Consider the following 7,849-nt stretch of genomic DNA (forward strand, 5'->3'; position numbering starts at 1 on the left):
TCGGCGATCAAAAATTTGGTGAACCCGGTTTCTAAGTTTGGGGCATGATAGTACCCGCTCCACAGATTTATCTTAGAGAATACCTTGGCCCCTTCTAGCATATCGAGCATGTAGTTGAACTGCGGTATTGAGAATCGATATTTGATGGTAATTTTATTTATTGCCTGGTTTCGACACACATGTGCCAGCTCTCATTTTTTTAGCGTTAACAACGCTGGCATGACACATGGGCTCATGCTCTCTCTCAAAAGCCTTAACAAATCAATTCCTTCACCTGCCCCTTAAGTATCTCACACTCTTTCGAACTCATCCGATAGTGAGGGCGGTTGAGCGGGCTAGCCCCAAGGACGAGGTCTATGTGATGTTGGATGACTCTCATAGAGGGCAATCCATCGGGTAAATCTTCGGGCCAAACTTCTTTGAATTCATTTAGCAATAGATTTAAAGTTGGAGGAATGTTTGAGGGCTCTGATTCCTCATCTTTCACCACTATGGTATATACCTTACCGGTTTCATTGGGTTCCTCCATGAAATCCTGAATGGTCAGAAGGGAACTCCCCTCTACTTTAGAAGCTTCAGAGTGGTTCTCTGGTACCATATGGTTAAAGATTATCTTTCGACCGTCCTTGACAAAGACATAAACATTTTCTCATCCTCGGTGGGTTGCATTATGGTCCGACTAACATGGTCAACCGAGTAATATATGACATGCTTCCATGTCGACCACGTCACAAAGTACTTGATCCTTATAAGTTTTACCAATTGAAAACGAGATGGTGCATTGTTCAATTACATAGGTCTCATTCACCTTTTTTATCCAGCCAATTGAGTACAGGGAATGATGTTTTATCGTTGGTAGTTGTATCTTGTCCACCATCACTTTTAAGACGATGTTCTTACTACTACCACTGTCTATGATTACATCACAGACTTTGACGTTAACGATGCACCACGTACGGAATATATTGTGTTGATGTGGATGTAATTCCTTCCGTGGAGTGTACAATAATCGTCTCACAACTAGAGATTCGTCACGATCCTCGACCATCCATTTTCAAGAGGTAGAGGCCTAGATGAGTCACTCCCTGTATTACGATAGTTGCAAGAGGTTGAGGACATTATCCTACTAGCTCATTTTCTTGTGCCAGCACTAGATCCTGTGTGGGACCTATCATGGGGGGTCGAGTTAAAGGATAAGGCCGAATATGAATTCTTACAAGTTACGTTTTTGCCCTACCTGTCAATTGAACCTCTTCATCTATAGTCCCAACTAGGTAAATCTGAACTCGGTCCTGAATCATCGATCGTAACCCACATATAAATCATGCTACCTTCTGTAATTCAGTTTCTAACAGATCATTTCGCGTTGTTAACTGCTGAAATTCTTCAGTTTAGTTTGTGATGGTTCGATCCCCCTATCCACAGTTTTGGTATTATTAGAACAATATCCACTCGTAATCACTAAGAAGGAATCGTGATCAAAGAAGGCATCTCATCCATGACCATAATGAGATGAGCGCTTTATTCTGTCGGGCAAGTTAGAATTGTAATTACTCCTACCATACAAAAGCACCGAATTTCAATTTAAATGCTACTAATATCACATTTTTATTCTCTGACACTCCATGTAATTAAAATATCGTTCTACTTCAGCTAGCCAATCGAGGAAATATTTTATGCGTAATAAACAATTAAAACTATGAAGTTTGGCCTTACCTTGATAGTCTCTTTCAACATGATCTAGACGATTGACTCCATAGATTGGTCATTGGGCAAAGCCTTCATTAAGGTCCTCGTCGCTAGAGCTCGAATCATCTAGTGTAGCCCTACAATTCACCACTGGTAGTGCTCTATGGATATCGGGGTTGTGTCGTACAACAACTACATGCAGTTGAGCATCGCCTAGGGCTTGGGGCAGAAGTAATGCATTCACAAGACAATTGAGGGTTGCCTACAACCCTTGCATGGTTAACTAACTCTCCCGGTAGAAAGCTTTTATTCTTTCCAAAAGATAACGAATCCCTGAATCACCGTCCAAAGGATTTTGGTTCATACCTTCGTTGTTTGCTATCGGCCCGAGGGAAGTCCTCGCTCCTACACTAATTGATGCAGGGATGAACGTAATGAGGTCGATCACTGTCTTCCTTAAGGTTAACTACTTTGAATCAACGAAGCTTCTCTGGACTCCTCACAAAGATTTCTCAAATCCACTATGTAAAAAACAAGAAAATAGAAATAATATTTTAGAAAATTCATAAATTAATTGATGAATGAATAAACGAGTTTACACTCCTTTAAATAGGGATAATAAGCCATGGAAGAAGTTTCAGAATTAAACTACAACTAAAACTCCTAGAAATTGTGACTTACTACAAATAGTAAACTTACTATTTATAGACGGTCGTGATTCTTACTAGTGCGCATGGTTTTCGGCCAAAAATAGTAAGTGTCTTATTTAGCCAAATCATTATGTTCCCCTAACTATTCTAAGCACTTTTCATGTTGGGCGCAACTCCTAAAGCCTAATGGATGAAGAGTTATACTCAAACTAAAACTTACTATAAATAGTAAAAATGAAATTAAAACAGGAATTCGACCGTCAATCTGATGGTATTTAGCAAATTTGGATATACGTTTGTTTTAAAGTGTGGACGGTCCGGATCACTTCCTCTTCCGATCAGGCCTTTTCTGATCCATCTTAGCCATGAAACTATCTATGACCCACTCTACATCAAAACCCTAATGCTTGAAAATAAGATTTAAGCAACACAGAGGCTTTCGAATATATGGAATTGCCAATCCCCTCCAATCAACACTATGAAACAAGGTAGAGAGAGAGAGAGAGAGAGAGAGAGAGAGAGAGAGAGAGAGAGAGGAAAACAAAGAGAGGAAATCAGGGGGAGAGAAGTGTCGAAAGTATGGGTTATGGTATTTTATCTTGTAGGTATAGGGATTGTTTGCCAGCGCAAGTGCCGGCAAAGGATCCCTTCTAGCATTGGATTTGCTCTGCTTTCTTGTAGTGACTACTTGCATCCTAACTAATGTGTGTTAAATATAGGGTACCAGACTTATCTCTGTTGTTATTCAAGTTTAGGTTGAATCAACATAGTGTATAGACCCCCGCCTAGACTATTTGCGCCTCTCCCAATAAGCTTCTAAAATTTGGAAGCACGGAGCCGGCTTGTATGAGAGATTCTGGGATATCTCTCCTACGCGAGGGTAGGATTCCTTCTTTGGGGAGCTAGGTGGGGCCTATGTAATGTTTGTGGGAAATCCAACCCTTCCTTCCATGTTTTACTGCTTAATTTAGGAGATGACATGAAAAATGAGGCAGATCCAAAACTCAGGTGGGCCATACAAGAAGAAGCAATGGGGATTAAACCACTATCATTGAAACATTCCTATGGCCATGGGAGTCTTCTATCAGGCTAAGTTATTTTATATTTTTAGTTTATCCAAGTGGCAATGACCTTTTGAACAGTTTGGATGGCATATGAGCATCAAGGTGGACTCCAGAAAAGTTTCAACAATAGACATTTCTTTCACCACTTTTTCCTGCCGTGTGGCCCACTTGAGTTTTGAATCTACCTCATATTTTATCTCATATCCTAAAATGAGATGGAAAAATAGATAAACAGGGTGGATTTCTTACAAATATCACGGTGGGCTCATAGTAAAGGCCCCCATCGATCGTCTTGGGTTAAGTTGGGCCAGAACCTAATCCGCTCCCAATTGGAAGCGAGTTGTATGGTGTGCCGCACCGCTGCTGACTTCCCTGGCGAGTCGAGTTGTATGGTGTGCCATACCACTGACCTTCTAGGTGGGTTGGAATCACCAAATTCTGTGGGCCTCATTATCATGTATGTATTATATCCAAACTGTTCATCCATTTGGCATGATCATTTTAGGATACCAGGCCGATTTAAATCTAAATTGAACCACACCATAGAAAGCAGTGGATATTGGGGGCCTAATATTGAAAACTTTTTCGGTGCCATAGGACCTTATGTGTAGATCCGATGGCAAATAAACGTCACGTAGAAAGGTTTCAACAGTGTGTATCACTGTCCCCGGTACTTTCTATGATGTAGTCCCCTTGAGTTTTGGACCTGTCTCATTTTTGGGCTCATGCCCTAAAATGATCTTTCCAAATGGATGGACGGTGTGGATATAATACATATATGATTGTGGGCCCACAGAACAACATAAAGTCAACACAGCAAGGCGGTCGGTCGTGTGGCACACCAGGCAATACGCTTCCAATTGAGAGCGGATTGGGTGCAGTCCTGGCATAACCCAATATGGTGCGGCCCTTACCGTGAGGCCCACCTTGACACATGTATTCTGCATCATGCTGTCTATCCATTTTTCCATATTATTTTAAGGCATGAGCTGGAAAATAAAGCAGATTCAAATCGATGTCATGGGAAACAGTAGTGATTGGTAGTGATGTGGCATATCACACGGTCTGCTTTCAAGTGGATTACCGAAGACGGTGCAGCCCGTACTGTGAGGCCCACTTTGATGTATGTAGTATATATCTATGTTATCCATCCGATTTTAAATATTATTTTAGGGCATGAGCCAAATAATGAAGTGGATCCAAATCTCAAGTGAACCCTATCATAGGAAATAGCCACGACTGTTACACACGAGAGATCTCCGAGAATCTCTCTCACCAGACTCTCTACTTCATATTTTAAAAGCTTACGAGGAGGTGCGCCAATTAATCCTTGCATACACGGATGTGCATATAAAAATGACTGGAGGAGAAATTTACGACTGTGGGCCCCACCTTTTATCCATTGGATATTCTTGAAACAATACAAACTTAACATACGCACTTGGACCTCTTCGTACGGACGACAAGTTCTAGGACGAAAATACCCCTCCTTTTCACGGAAACGGCTTGGGTACGCCTCCTGCCACCCGCCAATGGCGGATCCTCAGTGGTATGTGGGCCCCACCATGATGTTTGCTTTTCATCCATGCCGTCCATATATTTTTCCAGATCATTTTATGGTATGAGCCCAAAAATGAGGTATATCCAAGTCTCAAGTGTACCACATTACAGGAAACAGTGTTGAATGAGCGTCAACCATTAGAAACTCTGGTGGAGCCCACTGTGATGTTTGCGAGAAATCCTCCCCGTCTAAGTTCATTCATAGGGTCACAAAGACCTGGTTGAAGAGGAAAAACAAATTTCATAATGATCCAAAACTTCTGTAACCCTGAAAGGGTTTCAATGGTAGACGTTCAATTCCCCACTACCTTTTACAGTGTGGTCCACTTGATGGTTAGATCTATCTTATTTTTCGTCTCTAGCCTTAATATGAGCTCGCCAAATAGATGGACGGTTTGGATATAACACAGACCTCATGATGGGACCCACAAAAGCAACATTGCAAATATATATATATATATATATATATATATATATATATATATATATATATATATATATATATATATATATTCAAAGACTGCTGCCGCGGCAGTCTGACAGATTTTTTTTATTTTTTTTATTTTTTATTTTTTACTAGGAGAACTTTTTCTCCTTTACATTTTTCTCTAATACATAATTATATAAATATGTATATATAAGTATATAAAAATATTTTTTTATCTTTTAATTCATTTCTTTGTCCATGTATTCAACAAGCATATCTCTTAAACTAGAATGATTTGTTTTTTATTTTAACACACGCACACACCCCCACACACTCACACTAGTGGAATTTCACCACCTATGGATACTCGAACGCTTGACCGGGTGTTGAAACTCCTAAGAATCTACCACCCGAGCAAGAGTAGGGATCCAAATTAGAATGATTTGCTTAACGTATCATATATGATTTTGGGATAGAAAAAGCTAATTTAGCGGGGCAAGCATGAAATTCAGCGGGGCAAACATGAAAATGAGCGGGCCATACATGAAAATGAGCGAGGCAAGCATGAAAAAGAGCGGGACAAACATGAAAAAGAGCGGGGTAAACTAGAAAATCAGCGGGAAAAACATGAAAAGCAGCGGGGCAAACTAGAAAAGCAGCGAGACAAACTGAAATATGAGCGGGGTAAACTAGAAAATCAGCGGGGGAATATGAAAATCAGCGGGAGAAACATGAAAAGCAGCGGGGCAAACTAGAAAATCAGCGGGGCAAACTGAAATATGAGCGGGGCAAACTAGAAAATCAGCGAGGGAAACATGAAAATCAGCGGGGGAAACATGAAAAGCAGCGGGGCAAACTGAAATATGAGCGGGACAAACTAGAAAAACAGCGAGGCAAACTAGAAAATCAGTAATGGAACCATGAAAAGCAGCGGGGCAAACTAGAAAATCAGCGGGGGAAACATGAAAAGTAGCGGGGCAAACTAGAAAAACAGCGGGGCAAACTGAAATATGAGCGGGGCAAACTAGAAAAACAGCGGGGCAAACTTAAATACGAGCAGGGCAAACAAGAAAAATAACGGGGCAAACTAAAATATGAGCGGGGCAAACTGAAATATGAGCGGGGCAAAATGAAATATGAGCAGGGCAAACTATCTGATTTTGCTGATGAATTTGAAACTTTAAACATCTTTTCTTTGAGAGTAATGATCTCCTACACCCGGCTGAAAATGAGAGAAAATTCATCAGCTAAAAATCGAAGATAGCGAAGAAAAATCCCTCAATTTTAAGAGAAAATGAAAACAAATCAAAGCTCATGTAAAGAAAATACCTGAAAAACGCCAACAGAGAGAGAGAGAAGAGGGTTTGGGGCTTCGGGGCTTTGAGGCACAGCGAGAGGGAGAACAAGAGTTGAGGGTTTGGGGCGAGAGAACGGTTTGGGATTGGAGGTCGAGCACGGATTATGAGAGACCTTTGGAGGAAGTTAGGATGCTAGGTGGGGCCCACTGTGATGTTTGTGAGGAATCCACATCGTCCATCCATTTTGAGAGATCATTTTAGGACATGAGACCAAACATGAGGTGGATCCAAAACTCAAAGTGGGCTACACAAGAGATGAGAAATCCACACCGTCCCTTTTTCTATATTTAGAATGGTTTATAACAGTTTCAAATTTGGAACAGCTTAAAACCATTTCTAGTTTGCCCCGCTCATATTTTAGTTTGCCCCGCTGATTTTCTAGTTTCCCCCGCTCATTTTCATGCTTGCCCTGCTCATTTTTATGCTTGCCCCGCTCTTTTTCATGTTTGCCCCACTCATTTTCATGCTTGCCCCACTCTTTTTCATGTTTGCCCCGCTCATTTTTAAAGAGCTTGAAACTGGTATGGATTCCTTTGTTGCAGCTTGAATGCCACAAATTGTTCATGCCATTAGTTGGCGTTTGAACTACGCAAACCTAACTTGGAAATGCTAGTTATGTGCAAACCTTAGCATTTGGTTGAATATGTACTCTTTGCTGTGGGCATTAGGAGCAAGATAACTCCACCCTTGCCACATGAGTTTGTTGGGAATGTTGTTGTAACAACTTGTGCAAGTGCAAAGGTGGTGGATTTGAATAAGGAGTTTTTGGAATTTTGTGTTGAGAAGGTGAAGGAAGCAATAAAGATGGTGTATATGTGCTAATATTTTCCAATGTCATCCATCAATCATACGGCTCATATCATCCCATATCATCCTGAAAAGCTTGATATGAGGCGACATATGTTGTTGATGTCTCAAATCTTTTTAAAGGAGTAGTCCTATATTATAGCTTGGTTTTTTAAAGAAAAAAAAATGAAGTTCTTTATGATGAATAATCACGTATATAATTAATAAAATCATAGATACAAAAAATAAGTCCTATATTGAAATATAATAAACTAATGTAATAATGAAAATATTAGCACATATACACCCGACCAA

The sequence above is a fragment of the Magnolia sinica genome, chromosome 7 (assembly GCF_029962835.1).
Source record: "Magnolia sinica isolate HGM2019 chromosome 7, MsV1, whole genome shotgun sequence".
NCBI lineage: Eukaryota > Viridiplantae > Streptophyta > Magnoliopsida > Magnoliales > Magnoliaceae > Magnolia > Magnolia sinica.